This window comes from Eptesicus fuscus, chromosome 2 (assembly GCF_027574615.1).
Source record: "Eptesicus fuscus isolate TK198812 chromosome 2, DD_ASM_mEF_20220401, whole genome shotgun sequence".
NCBI classification, from domain to species: domain Eukaryota; kingdom Metazoa; phylum Chordata; class Mammalia; order Chiroptera; family Vespertilionidae; genus Eptesicus; species Eptesicus fuscus.
The window spans coordinates 65,749,243-65,763,747 of NC_072474.1; the positions used below are offsets into that span (position 1 = coordinate 65,749,243).

Below are 14,505 nucleotides of genomic sequence, written 5' to 3' on the forward strand. Positions count from 1 at the left end.
AATTACAATTGCAATTTCACTTTGAGAATATTGTTGGGCTTCTTTTGTGCCTCATCCACTGAACAGCTGTGTCTTCAAGTTGAAGAAGTGCCTACTCACTCTTTCAAACACTTCAAGGAAATACAATGAGGATCATGTTTGGGACTATTATTAAAAGAAAAGAATATTCTCACGCCCTTGGAAGATGAGAGGATTGCTTTTTTATTTGGTCTTCGAGAAATAACATATGCAAAGTATTTGTGAGGCCAACACAGCTGCAGGACCCATTTACCAGACCAATTTTGTCTACCCAGTTTAAGTTGTCTAGCCTTTATAGATTTGAATTTAAGACACATGAGATATATATTCCTGCCATGATTCCAGAATACTTATCTTTAAAATTGGTATTTCAATGATATTGTATCAGGCACCAATGGGAGAGAGGTTATTTTAGTATTTTCTAGTGTCACCTTCATAGTAAACCCTTTCTACACATCATGGTGGAGAGATTGCTTAGCAAAAAGTTAGATTACTGGAAATGATAAATGCACAACCAATATGTTACCAATAATTTAATGGGAAAAGTCTAGTCTAGTAAGTCAGATTCATTAAAAATGTTGACTGTCTTTCATTAATTCTGTATAGAATACAAACTCCTGGGGCATTATTATTATTTTTTTCAGGGGAGAGTGCGAACGCAGTCCCCCACTACCACAAATTATGCAGTCGAGTTTCCCACATTTGGGAAAATCGCAGGGGTCAGCACATCTGGAGTGCAATGGATAAGCCTTGCAATGGGAAAACCACCTTGGTGATCATGGTATCTCCCCTGCCAGGTAAGTATGGGGGGGCATTATTTTTGAATAAAAATCAGTTAATACTGATAATTATGTGGTAACGCCTTAGGATTGAGCCTTAATGTCTTTTATAAAAATATTCCATTTTGGGAGTCTGACCAAAGTGTTGAGAAAACAGAATTTTGGAATATTTATTACCTAAATAAATGAAATTACCTATTATTATTTAAGAATAATAGAATAAAGAATGTACAATTGCACAAATTAATAAATTAGTGTTATATAGGTGGTATATCTGTGAATGCTCTTACATTTCTGTACTTTAATTTTCTACTAAGATTTTAGCTTTAGGTAAATCATTCATTTATATTAGAAAATTGATGATAGATTAATCAGAACTAAAACAAAGAGTGACATAAAGGCTGAAAATAGAGTCCAAGGACCATGTACACATTATTTAGTAAAGTCTTGTTAAATCTAATAAAAATTATCAGGATTTTGGAGCACTGCAGAGTTCATGAAAATTGAATGAGCCACATACACTGACTAATAAATACCACCTAAATCCTGTCATCTAACTTTATGCCTTTCATTTTTACAGGCACCCCTTTATCCTGAGTGTGTAATGAATCACTAAATGTGGTATATTTTCCTTGAACATGAGCAAATAGAAAAATACCCAAACATTCAAAACACATGAATCTAATAGTGTATTGACATTGCTGATCTGATCAATTAGCTTTCAGAAAATGCTGATTATTCCCCAGTATCCCAGCATCATGGAACTTTATAATCAGGTTAGCTATACTTTGAAGCAAATTTTGTACCTGAATGTAGTAACACAATGAGTGAGCATCTGCAGTGAAGTCAGCTTAATGTCTACCTACCACATTCATATATAAAAATAGATTCTTCTTAATCAGCATGCTATACACACCTCCATACACATAACAGATATTACCAATATGTGAACAAATTGGACACATACTTGATGGCAGTGAATAATTTTATAAAACACATGAAAAGTCCAGCAAGAACACTACACTATTTTATAATCTATCAAAATAAAACATTTTAGACTATAATTTTTTCAATATTGAAGTATAATATCTCAAGTAATAAACTTTGAAGTATTTCAGTGAAAATAAAAAAAACATCCTATCTAATAAAAGAGTAATATGCAAATTGACCATACCTCCGCTACACCCACAAGTCACACCCAGCAGCCATGCCCACCAGTCAATCTGGAATGAGTGTGCAAATTAACCCCAACCAAGATGGCTGCGGCCACGGAGAGAGCAGGAGGGAGGTTTGGGTTTCCCAGCGATGGAGGAAGCCAAGATTTCCTCACACCCTGGCTGGCCCAGGCCTCCACTCAATGCTACAAAGTTTCAATTATAAAAGATAAATAATTCCCAACAAAAATGGTGGCAGCCACAGAGCTGGAGAGAGCAGGAAGCTAGGGTTGTCTTTGGCGATGGAGGAAGCCAAGCTTCTGCAGCCCTGGCCTGCCTTGGCCTCTGCTTAAGGCTACAAAGTTTCAATTATAGAAGATAAATAAATTCCAACAGAAATGGCTGAAGCCACGGAGTGAGCAGGAGGCTTGGCTTCGCTGCAGGCTACAAAGTTTCAATTATAGAAGATAAATAAATCCCAGATATGAGGGCCTCCCCTTGGGTCGCCAGGGGGCGTGGCTGGCCTGCAAACCACCACAGGCCCCTCACCCAGGCCTCTCCACACCCCAAGGGAACCCCCACCCTGATCCGGGACACCCTTCAGGGCAAACCAGCTGGCCCCACCCATGCACCAGGCCTCTATCCTATCTAATAAAAGAGTAATATGCAGATTGACCATCACTCCAACACATAAGATGGCTCCCCCTATGTGGTCAAAGATCCTGCCCCCATGTGGACACAAGATGGCCACCACAAGATGGCCAGCAGGGGAGGGCAGTTGGGAGGGACCAGGTCTGCAAGGGAGGGCAGTTGTGGGCAATTGGGCCAGCAGGGGAGGACAGTTGGGAGGTACCAGGCCTGCAAGCAAGGGCAGTTGGGGGCGATCAAGCCTGCAGGGGAGGGCAGTGAGGGGTGACCAGGCTTGCAGGCGAGGGCAGTTAGGGGCAATCAGGCTGGCAGGGGAGCAGTTAGGCATCAATCAGGCTGGCAGGGGAGTGGTTAGGGGGTGAGCAGGCTGGCAGGCAGAAGCGGTTAGGGGCAATCAGGAAGGCAGGCAGGCAAGAAGTTGGGAGCCAGCAGTCCTGAATTGTGCGAGGGATCCCAGATTGGAGAGGGTGCAGGCTGGGCTGAGGGACACCCCCCCTCCCATGCACAAATTTCGTGCACCAGGCCTCTAGTTTTAATATAAAAATAAATTCTTTTTTGATACCATCATTAGTATCTATTCTTGTATTATATAAAAGCATTGTATAATTGAGTAACCACTGTTGAAACAGTCTCTAATTTTTCCTTTGCTCTCAGGATGTCAGTTATCATCACACTTTTATGCGGTGCCTACTTCATAAGTACCTTCTTCTAAGAGAATGGGGAAACCAGATAGTAAAATGTATTATGCACATTATTTAAATTAGATGGTTAGGATTATGAGTGGCCTTTTATCATGTTAAAACTTTTAATTTTATCCTGTCTTTTTTAAATATCCTATATTCCATAAATATCCTAAATTTATGTAAATTTTATCATTTCTTTTTTAGAAGATGCACTAGCAGTAAAAATATAATACAAAACAAGTGTTTTAAGTTTCTATCCAGTTTTTGTTTATTTTAAATAGATAAATCAATACCTACATTTATTATTTTACTACTAGAGGCCCAGTGCACGAAATTTGTGCATGGAGGGGGGGTTCCCTCAGCCCAGACTGCACCCTCTCCAATTGGGAACATTCCTCTTGCAATCTGGGACCACTGGCTCCTAACTGCTCACCTGCCTGCCTGCCTGCCTGCCTGATCACCCCTAACTGTCCTTCCCTGCCGGTCTGATCTCTGCCCCAACTGCCCTCCTCTTCTGGTCAATTTGGTTCTGATTGGTCGGTTTCTATGCCAGTCAGCATCAAAAGCTCCACCTCCTAGGCAGCCACTGGCTCCCCACAGCACCCAGATTTGGTTCTGATTGGTCGGTCTCTGTGCCAGTCAGCGTCAAAAGCTCCCCCTCCTAGGCAGCCATTCGCTCCCCACAGCACCCACATTTGGTTCTGATTTGTCAGTTCATATGCCAGTCAGCATCACTGGGCCTATAAATGGGGCCTGATCAGAAAGGTGAGGCTGATCAGCAGCCCAGGCGGAGGCTTGGAGAGAAATGGAGGTGTGGCTGCTGGAGAGAAAGAGAGAGGCAAGTGCTGATCAAAAGCTGCCACAGAGGCAACGAATCAGTCCCTGCTTCTCTCTTCAGGCCTCTCTCTGGCCCTGATACGCAGCCCCCTCAGCAGTCAGTGCTGGGGTACCACAACTGCAGTGGAAGCAGGACTGATTGTAGGACTGACTTCCGGTTGGTTCAGTCTTGGTGGTTACTGGTAGTTACGACCCAGGCTTTTTATATATTAGGACCTTGTATTTATGTTAAAGCAAGTAAAATATATATTTTAAAAGAATGAGCTAGAGGTAAAATGTAGAATATTTAAAAATAAAGATGTTTCATTTTCCTTCCAAATTTACATAAAATAGTAAAATGTGCTTTAAAAATCTAGCTCTAAACTTGGATCTGTTTCTCACTTGCTCTTGATATCTGTCAGAACTAAAAAAAGATAGCTCACAAACTTACTTAGCTGCAAGTAACAAAATTATAACCCAAGATATACTCATTTTTAAATTTCATCTAAAAATCATGCGATTGTTTTGGTTAAAATACCATTAGCAAATTTCCATCTTCCTTAATGCTAATCAGTGTGTTGTTATTTTTTTTGTAGAAAATTAATTGAAATGAATTATATATTTTATTTATTTATTTGTTTGTTTGTTTGGGGCCCAGTGCACGAATTCGTGCACCTTAAAAGGAACTGTGGGTGGCGAGGCTGTGGTAGGCACAGGGTCGGGTCTCGGCCCATCCTCCACATGCCTGCCCGGCCCCTCCTACCGTGCCCCTGGTCCCCTGTCTGCCAGTAGCCCCACTCCCACCACCGCCAAGCGGTTGAGGCCAGTGCCATCAGCAGGTGCAAGCAGTGGCTGCTGCCCTGATCACCTCTCAGGAGCAGGGGGAGGTGGAGAAGCCCTCAGGGGCAATCAGGGCCAGCAGCCACTGCTCACATCTGCTGACGGTGCCAAGTTATCGGGACCAGCACTGGGCACCAGCAGTGGGTACAAGCAGTGGCTCTGGCACCGGCTGCAGGTATGAGTGGGGCTGTTGCCAGCAGCAGGTGCGAGAGGCAGCTGCCAGCCCCAATCTCCCATCAGGAGATGGGGGAGGAGAAGAAGCCCTGAAAGGCAATTGGGGCCAGCAGCCACTGCTCGAACCCAATAACTGCACCAAGCAATCAGGGCCAGTGTAGGGTTCCAGGTGCAGGCGCCGGCAGCAGGTGCAATCGCCGGGCGAGACTATGGTGTGTGGGAGCAAGGGATTTTCAGTAACCACCAGAGGCTCGCCCAAATGGCAGCGCCCAGCGCCCCACCTTGGTCTGGACCCCTGCTCACCTGCTCCACCATCCCACTGCAGCCGACACCCGCCATGTTCCACACATGCCCCTTGGTGGTCAGCGCATGTCAAAGCGACTGGTTGTTCGGTTGTTCCAGTTGTGCCCCCATTCAGTCTATTTGCATATTAGCCTTTTATTATATAGAATAAATGTCTTGTTTAATCAGGTGTGCAGTGTGCCCAATAATAGCTTTTCCTCGTTTAGAAAATGTGTTCAATAATGTGTCAGAAAGTTGTAATTTTTAACAAATAGTTTCTAAAATCACAAAAACCTCTTCATTTAAAATAAAATAAAGATATATTTTATACAATTTTGAATACATAGATGACTATTTGGAGTTGCCATAAATTATTTTCAGCAATGAAATAATACTGGGAAGTTTTCAAAATGCTCTCTCCCATAACAAGCAAGAGTTTGCTTCAAAAATGATTTGCTTTCATGTTTTAGGTGCTTAACTTGTAAATAACTGAGACTTCATACTTTCATTACTAATGTCTGAAGGCTTATTATACACTTCTGGCAAGATTTACTGTTAAATATAGTGGCTGTAAATCCATATTTCCATTATCATCTTGTTAAAATCTAGTTTGACCAACTTCTTGTCATTCTAATTAATGAATCAGCTCTAATGTGAATGCTATGTGCTTCTACTTTATGTAGAAGGGTCAGTTCTGCCACTTTTTAATTATTACTTTGTTTTTACCATCAGTATTATTCCTAACAATCAGGCTTTCTTTCTTCCCCTCCCTCTTTTCTTCCCTTCTTTCCCTGTTTCTTTCTTTCTTCCCTTCCCTTCCCTTTCCTTCCCTTCCCTTCCCTGTCCTTCCCTTCCCTTCCCTCCCTCCCTCCTCTTTTTCCCTCTCTACTGCAGAACTAGTTCTTACTTTCTTGTCCATTTTCTGAGGGTTAGTTCAATTAAAACTAGAAGTTATAATTAGTAAATCCACTTAACTTGGCACATGTAAAGTGCAATATGTCAATATATACTGAAAGTAAACAAGGTACCACTGCCAACTCCTCAAGTTTTCAAATCCCCACACTTTCCTCACTATATCTAGTTACTCTTCATAACCAATGGGCATAGAATATATTGATTGAATGAAAAGACACTCAGTGTCAATTCACATTTTAATTTTAAGAAAGATATATTTCTTCCTAATTTTTACATTAAAAAATAAAAAAGAAATGGTTATTATATGTCATGATAAAGGTATTAGCTAAAATGATAATCCTATTGCAACATATAAATGTATCAAATCAAGTTGAATGTCTTAATCTTACATAATGTTAGTAAGTCAATTACATCTCAATTAAAATAAATTTAAAAAGACAAATATAAGTGCTAATACTTTTTCCAGGCCCTCCACTGGTTTGCCTTGACCACCTTTGAGGTTTGTGCTTTGGAGGCCACTGATATGAGCACTGAGGACACATAATGATTTCTGAACAGGGGCACGGCGTGGACAGATCAGCGTTCTTGAATGTTCACTCTGTGTAGAGAATGATTTAAGTAGGTGACATGGTGGATCAAGAAGGAGATCATTTTTTAATTTTATTTTTCACTACACATATAACCTAGATGAGTGAAAATGAAGCCCCAAACTATAGCAGTGAGAGGGAAAGAGAACAGGAAACAGATGGCAAAGGTGAGTCACTGGAAATAGACAGGTGAGGGAGGGGATGACTTTAGGATGCCCCCTGTGTGTCTCATCTGCATGACTGTCACTAGCCCTGCAATTCTTCAAGTCATGGCCCAGGAAGAAGATGTTCGGGGTAAGTGTGAGGAATTATGTACTCAATTTTATGTATGTTAGATAACAAGTAGAGAATGCAGCTAAATATAAAGTATGGAGCTGAGAAAAGAGGTTTGGGGTGAAAATTAAACATCAGTTTATGGTTTGAAGTAAACAGCAAAGGCATTGCCTCTGAAGTTCATTGATCATGTGAGACAAAGGAGAGAAGAGGTTCTATGTCTTTTATTAACAACTTTCCTGTGTTAGTTTTTTAGAGCCCCTGATTCTCCATCTGGAAAACATGCAGACATGAATCTGAGACTCTGTGGCAATGGAGCGGAGGTAAGATAAGTAAATTGGAGATGAGTCAGGTTTAGTAGCTCAAGCTCATTATATGCTGTTTGGGGAGAACTTACTCAGGGTATTTCTTCTGAAAAATCTGGACAGTCAATTAAGAGGGACATCCACTAGGGATGAGTGAGGGAGCAACAGAGGCAGAGCAACATGGTAAGAAGTCAATAGAGTGTGGGAATAGGATGGGGCAAAGGGAATCAGAATGTGAGGGTCATGCCTGGCACACAGGACACATTCAGTAAATACCAATCATTACTGCAATCATTAAAAATATTTTCATGATTTAAAAAATTAATTATTAAAATATTTAATAGCTTATTCAAACAAAGCCTATATATAATCCATATATAATAAATAATAATTTTAAGAGTATTTGTAATTGATTTTTTAGAGAGAGAGGAAGAGAGAGGTAGATAGAGAAACATCAATGTGAGAGAGAAACATCCCTGACCAGAAATCGAACCGGTGATCCTTTGGTGCACAGGACAGATGCTCAACCAACTGAGCCACACTGGCCAGGATAAGAAACAATTTTAAAAACCTGTGTAACACCACCAATTTAAACATTCTCAGTACCATTGTTGTCCCCTAGTTAACCCTTCTCTCTTGAATCACACCCCCTTCTCTCCCTCCCAGAGGTAACTACTAACCTAAAATTTATGTTTTTCATTTCTTGCTTTTCTCTATAGTTTTGCCAAATGTATAAATACACGTTTTATAAAATATTGTTCATAAAATTTTTGTACTTGGTGAAATTTTACCGCATGCAGAGAATCCAGCTGATGAAATATTTTTGGCACCGTTGAAAGTTCTATATCCACTAACAACAGCATTTCATCATCTAAAATGTACAGTGTCACTTCTAATGGGAAACATTTATTGGCAACCATGTAGTCAGCTTTAAGTTCTCATCAGATAAAGTTTCTGTTGTGCCAATTACAGCTTACTTGGTCTTGAGTGTTCTGTGAGACTCAGCACTGATTTTTACCTCTTTTTAGCATAAATGTAGCTTTTCATCTTCCTAGAAATTCTCTCTTCTGTATTTTCAAAACCACTCAAATACATTGATTTTGGGTAGCATACATTCTGGTTTCTGATTGTAAAAGTAATATCTTCCTTTTAGAGAGAATTCATTAGCCCCATAACATTTTTAAGATCTCAAAACTTGCAACTTAAGTGAATTCTCAAATTCAAAAATATATGAATTTTTTACAGAGGCTCTTTGACTTTGTCCTGAATGAAATTGAATAATACGTAGTAGGGAAATATTTCAAAATTTACCTGAGTGCTTTTCCCTTTTATGTTCCTCTTTAACACAGCCCCACCACACACACACACACACACACACACAGACACACACACACACACACACACACACACACACACACACATCTACCCCCACCCACAAACAAGTGTGCATGCACCTAACAGTCCAGACAGGGAAGCAAATTCCTCAGAATAGACTCATCAAATTCTAAATATCTGCATTTCCGAAATGCACATAAACAAAATATCAAAGTGAAGAGCAAGAACTGACAAAACACTTGCAACCTATGTGATAAAAGGCACCCATATAAATTCACAGAAAAGTATATTAATGTTAAAATTACACAAAAGAGACAAATAGTCAAAGAAAGTTCAATATAAAAAAATTATTTCTAAGCAGAAACTATAAAAAATAACAAAAATGAAACAAAGATACTACCTAGGATGGGAGAATTTAGAGAAAGTAGGCATATAAATTGGATAGCTATTTCATAACCTATTTCAAAAGCATTAAGATACTGCCTGCCCTGGCCAGTTTTGCTCAGTGGTTGGTGCATCAGCCCAGGGACCAAAGGGTTGAGGGTTCAATTCCCTGTCAAGAGCAGGTACCTCAGACCTCGTACTCAGTTGAGGCATGTGTGGGAGGCAACCAATCGATGTGTGTCTCTTACATTGATGTTTCTCTCTCTTCCCTCTCCTCTTTCCCCTTTACTCTCTCTAAAAATATCAATGGGGCTGAAACCGGTTTGGCTCAGTGGATAGAGCGTCGGCCTGCAGACTGAAGCGTCCCGGGTTCAATTCCGGTCCAAGGGCATGTACCTTGGTTGCGTGCACATCTCCTGTAGGGGGTGTGCAGGAGGTGGCTGATTGATATTTCTCTCTCATCGATGTTTCTAGCTCTCTATCCCTCTCCCTTCCTCTCTGTAAAAAATCAATAAAATATATTAAAAATATATATCAATGGGAAAAAAATCCTCATGTGATAATTAAAAATAAAAAGATATATACTGCCTATATCCCTATACTGTCCTCCAAGAGATAGGCATGAATATTTAGGTATCAGGCAACTAATCTCCATGGTTACATTAGAGACAATGAGAAACAGTGTAAATGGCCACCATAGATAATTGGGTAAATAACATATACTATAGTACATCAATATGATAACATTTGTGTAAGGCATTAAGATCACATTATTGAAAAATGTTTGAGAATATTAAAAGGGGCTAAAAGGACAACCTGAGTAAAGAACTGAAGTAGCCCGGCCAGTGTTGCTCAGTGGTAGAGCATCAACTCATGAACCAGGAGGTCACAGTTTGATTCCCAGTCAGGGCACATGCCTGGGTTGTAGGCTCAATCACCAGTAGGGGGCATGCAGGAGGCATTTGAGCAATGATTCTCTCTCATCATTGTTTCTATCTCTTTCTCCCTCTCCCTTCCTCTGTCTGAAATCAATAAAAACATATTTAAAAAGAAAGAACTGGAGTAATAAACTGATTTGTCAGTTAAATTTCTATTATAAAATAGCAAAAAAAATGTAGTTTACATAGTTTTATGCATACACAAAAGATATATTCTACAAAGTATTTTGGGGAATTTTGTATAGCAAACAATTGTTTTGTCTTATTGATGTTTCAAAATTTTTTCATTAAATATTAATTTAAAATTTTTATTTATAAAAACAAGCACCTTAATACACAAAAATTATAGCTATCAATATATAAGTGCTATGAATTCTAAAAATATTAACTTTCCCAACATATTTTAAAATTATTCCACATATAGACTCTATTCATATTTTCTTATATCATATATTATTAAATTAAGCACCATTTTGCTTATTTAAAAGCTAACCTCTCAACTGGTAGCCTGTACAGAATTCAAAAAAGTGATACAATTATACTTTTTTCCCTATTAATCATGTATAAAGCGAATGTCAATTTTGTAAGGAACATATTCTTCAGTGATTTATGGAAGGAAACTCCTCTGCCTTAAGAAGACATTTTTTCTTAAGTGTAACTGAAACTGAACCATATGACAACAATTAAAAATCTTTCAAAAACATTTTAAAATCCAATTTTAGTGTCATTTTAATAATAATACAACTTGAGCAAATATTTTATTTTTCTTCACAATAAAATTATGTGTCTTTTACCTTTCATTGTACTTAGAAATAATATTTAGTTTTTGTCTAACGATTTTTTAAATTAATTATTCACTTTATATTAGTCAAATGTTTTCAAGACACTAATTTAATGGTGGCTTTTCTTAATATAAGGGATAAGGACAAATAAAGTAGAAGAAAATGAAAACTTTTTAATTTAAAATTTACTTATTTGAAAATCATTTTAAAAATTAATAGCAATTGCCTTAAAATGAGGGGAGACTGCTTTACTAAGTTCAAGAATTACTTTGTGGTATTTATAAAAAATACATATTTTTATTGATTTCACAGAGGAAGGGAGAGGAGGAGAGAAACATCAATGATGAGAGAGAATTCTTGATCAGCTGCCTCCTGCATGCCCCTTACTGGGGATCAAGCCCGCAACCCAGGCATGTGCCCTGACTGGGAATCAAACCATGACTTCCTGGTTCATAGGTTGACGCTCAACCACTGAGCCACTAGGGCTGGGCAAGAATTATTTTGTATTGTGCAGCATTAGTATTGGTATATCTGCCTCTGGTCTCCTCTCCCACCCAAAATATATATATCCATCAAATCAAAATGAAGTGTTATCTCATTGTTTCACAGGTTGTCCCAGAATACTTTATACCCATTATAACAGATGCTCCATAAATTAATTATTGTCATCATTTTCAGACTCAAGCAACATCAGTGGGTCAAGAATGCCAACTTACTTAAAAAGTTTCTTCCCTTCTCTATAAGAACTTTCAGCTTCTCTTGTATGGCCTTTTACTAGTCTAGTTTCCTCTCTCTGCAATTACCTTTCCCTCTAGCTATCTTCCAAAAAACTGCTTATTATTTTAAGGTTGAGTTTAAGCCACACTTCCTGGGCAAAGTCTCTCTTATTCCCTTTGTGTCAATGTGATGTTCTCCTTAATCTTGCTTCTTGAAAGCCCGGGCAGGGTCTGCATCATTTTTTTATACTCTAAAATAGAGCATTTGAAACATTTTTGTGATACAATCTCTTCAGATGAAAACCTACATAGATTCCCTATATAAAATGTGCTGTAGGGTTTCTTGCTGAGGTTTACATTTATAATATTTACTTATTTTGTGTTCATCAGTGAAAATACTGAGGTTGTTTGAGAGATATTTGAAAGAAGGGGATCTGAGTAACATTTATTTTCATGTCTATCAGCTGTACTTTTTCGCATATTTCTGAATTTCTTTTAGGTTTTACAATATCAAGAAAATCATGACTTACACAATTAAGTTGCAAATGGTTATAGATTTTTAATATCTTGTCTTTCAATCTCAAGACAAGAATCATGAGAGAGGGTTGGTAGGCAATGTCATAGTTGAATTATAGTATAAGTCCTCTTAACTGACACAATTAGTCTGTGTGTGCAAAAAAAAAGAAACAGTGAAGGAAAGAATTATGAAAGGATACAAACTTAATTTTTTATATAAAATATACAAAGGTCCACATAGTGGCCACTTTTCACCTATAGATAAGGTCTTTTCTATGCAAGTAGCTGCTCCTTGAAGATTCTTAAAATCTTTTTACATGAATTACTCCAATGTATCATCTATGAAGTTTAGTACTTATTTCTTTAAAACACAGCAGAAAGTTCTAAATACTTTAGAAGCAAATTCCCCACCCAAATCATCTAGGTGTTAATGATTTTTTTCCCAGTACCTTATCATTGTTTTTTTACACCTAATTTAACTGCAATTTTAAACAAAAATTCCAAAGTATTCAAATGACTTTTCTTAGAAACATTTCTCTTGGCTCCCATATTTTGTCTGCTTATATAAAAATCAATTCAATCACATGAACAATTAAGTAATATATTTAATGTAATAGTAAATAAGATAAGTAGCATATATATGTATTACTTGACAGATGCTATTTTAAGGAGAATTGTTATTATACTTGAACAATAAACTATATTCTTACACTTTATTATTCAGTGCTTTAGAAGTACTTATATATTGAAAGAATTGAAAAACCTCTTTGAAATCCAGTTACAAATCTTTAAAAAAAAACACAACTTTATATGCTTCAAAACCATAGTGTCAGATTAGAGAATATATTATAAAATGGAAACATTTATTAACCCATTCTTCATTTATGTTACTTAATTAGCATAACTAAACATGGCTTATAGTTTGGAAGGGCAAAGAGAAAGAGGAGTGGAAAAAGAAGGTGCAAGAGAAGAAAGATAAGGGAAGGTGGAAAGAACAAAAACAATATCCTCGTTATCTGGCATCTCAGATTGAGAGAAAATAGTGAGGATCACCAGTCAAAATCATTGTGCATTGCTTTCCAGGAATGAATATAATAAAGTTGTGACACATGACCTTGTGTTTTGATAAAACTTTCAAAATGATTTGGATTCTTTTTTTTTTTCTAACTTTTTAAAGGCACTCAAAAGTTAAAGAGGCTCACACAGGAGATCATTAATTAAATGTAGAATCTGTCAATATGAAACTGAGAATAAAACTTCTATTGGCATAAATTGCAGCCCTCTTGTTCTGCACAGCACATGTACTGTAATTAGCTGATTAGAAATTTGGATAATAAGTCACCAGCAATCATCAATTTAAATTGGATGCAGGAGGCCAGCACTGGCTCGGTGCAGCTCTGTGACGGTAAAGCCGTGGTGAAAGAATTTCCAGGCTGACTAAACATCACATCTGGGTGAAGCATGTCTGCTCCTTTCTTTTTCTCTTATTTAACAAATATTGCATGGGACGAAGGAATGTCAAGGCTAAACTCTCTAATACAGATGTAGAACACATGCATTTGTGCCAGCTCAAAGCAAGATTACAGACACAGGAGGCACTGTTGGGGTTTGGCAGTTACACTCGTCCATTTTCATTAATTTGTGGTTCAGAGATACCACCACATTTAGGAAACGACCCTGTTTTGTTGGTGACTCGTGTGTTAAAAGCTAAATCGTAAAAGCCAAAGGGTGGAAAGAAGCACATGTTTGGAGATGATGCTAAACTTCAAATATTTTGAACTGAAAACAATTCAGTTACAGTAAAAACACAGGTTCTGTACAAAAATCTCTTTGCAGAGAATGTCTAATAAGTACTTTCCTCATTTTTATATGCTCTTGTTTATAAGGAAAGGAGCAACCAGCCCTTGACTCTTCAAGTCATGAAGGTCTCAGAAGAAAGGCCAAGTAAGAGAATCTCACACAACGGAAGCCACTATCTCTTCCTGCCTCAAAATAATCCAAGTGATGGGGACACATTTCAACTACCCAGAGGGCTGTTAGCTCATTCTTTGTCCCCTAGTTATTTTACATTCCTTTTGTTCGATGACAGGCAACCCAAGCACCCTGAGCTCTAAGTTATTTTCCCAACTGATTACTGCAAGAGTGACCTAAAAAATAATCGATTCAATTTCTGAACAGTATTATATTAAATCAGCTCTAAGTTCAGACAGTTACTTGCATTATATAAAGTCAAACCTCCTGCTCTCAATGTCCACATCACCTATTTGAGTAATAATTCATCTGTTCTTTCAAGGCAAAATAAAGACAGCCTACATCTACAATAGAGAGGGAAGTTTGCCCTGAACTTATAATTTTTTTAG

The 14,505-nt window shown here is 38.0% G+C and overlaps 1 non-coding gene across 1 annotated transcript; it reads right to left on the reverse strand.

Annotated features, from left to right (window-relative positions):
• Positions 1–659: 659 nt before the first annotated feature.
• Positions 660–823, reverse strand: LOC129147351 (U1 spliceosomal RNA). Its single transcript, XR_008554729.1, has one exon. It is a non-coding gene; the product is annotated as a U1 spliceosomal RNA (small nuclear RNA).
• Between the last annotated feature and the right edge of the window lie 13,682 nt (positions 824–14,505).